Source organism: Emiliania huxleyi (assembly GCF_000372725.1).
Source record: "Emiliania huxleyi CCMP1516 unplaced genomic scaffold EMIHUscaffold_373, whole genome shotgun sequence".
In the NCBI taxonomy this organism is placed as follows: domain Eukaryota; phylum Haptophyta; order Isochrysidales; family Noelaerhabdaceae; genus Emiliania; species Emiliania huxleyi.
Window position 1 is genome coordinate 68,146 of NW_005199171.1, and position 288 is coordinate 68,433.

Sequence of the window (288 nt, forward strand, 5' to 3'; positions counted from 1 at the left end):
GAGAAGCGGCACGCGATGCTCCACGCCGCCATCGCCGCGGGCGAGGTGGAGGAGGCGTCTCAGATCGCCTCTGAGCTCGCGCGGCTGACGCACAAGGTCGGGCTGCGCAAGTCCTCCTTCGACCGCGCCTCCACCCGCCACTCGCTGAGCGAGAAGCCGTCGGCGAGCGGCAGCGGAGGCGTGGCCCGCCCCCTCCACCCCTCCGCCCCGCCCCGCCCCACCACACCACCCCGCCCTCCTCTCGCCGCAGGCAACAGCCCGGCGGGCGGGCCCTCTTGGACGCCCCTC